This window comes from Leucopleurus acutus (genome assembly GCF_964270905.1).
Source record: "Leucopleurus acutus genome assembly, chromosome: 11".
In the NCBI taxonomy this organism is placed as follows: domain Eukaryota; kingdom Metazoa; phylum Chordata; class Mammalia; order Artiodactyla; family Delphinidae; genus Leucopleurus; species Leucopleurus acutus.
Genome location: NC_139152.1, coordinates 13757145 through 13758040, shown reverse-complemented (window position 1 = coordinate 13758040; position 896 = coordinate 13757145).

The window sequence follows — 896 nt, the reverse complement described above, 5'->3', positions numbered from 1 at the left end:
TTTCTTTTAAAGTGATGAAAATTTTCTTTCAAATGCGTACTAACAACATGATATTTATTTTGTTTTAGATTCTACTGAAAATAACTTCTGATAAATTATAAAAAAATCTTGGCGCCTCCTCAGTTTGTTCTTTTCATCTTATTGAGGTATTGAAAATTAGACTATTTGGTTTCACTTTCTGCTTCCTTTGAATTAGAAGGAGGCTGTTTTGCCATTTCAACTCTGTAAAGGCACTGCTAACACCATTAATCTCTTTAAGGATTATTCTTCCCTCCAATCTGTTTACAAAATGTTACAATAAAATAAACACTGTTGTAAAGCTCCTTGTTCTTATCCAGTTAAATTTAGGGGTTCTAAATTTAGTGATATTTTAAAAGCAGAGGCTGTGTTTCCCTTAAAAAGACATTGATACTCTGACCAAAAAAAAAAAAAACAAAAAAACAAAAAAACCCACGAATAAGCTATGTTCTTCTAAAGAATCTTAACGTATTTAACATAGTGAAATTTGTAAGTCAAGCACTAGTTCAGTGTAAGATAAAGTTGTTGAATCAGTCACTACAACTTTTGTAAAATCAGAATCCCTTTAGTCTGTTCGCGTAAGTGCAATAGTCATTTTTAGGCAACACATTGATATACCTGAGATGGCAATAGAGCATTTTGCATTTATTTTGGAAAAAGAAATTTTAAGTTAGGTAAGATCTTACCAAATCTTAGATCAATTATCCCTCAAATTAATCTACCCCATATGCAGGTATGTACGCAGATATATAGGAATATGCAACTTTGCCAATAATTGCAGAGAGAGGGAAAGAAGGAATTGAGAAATATCTCTTAGGGTCATAGGGTCATTGGAGGATTTTTCCTAAGCATTAGAAAGCCACTTAAAACAATATTGA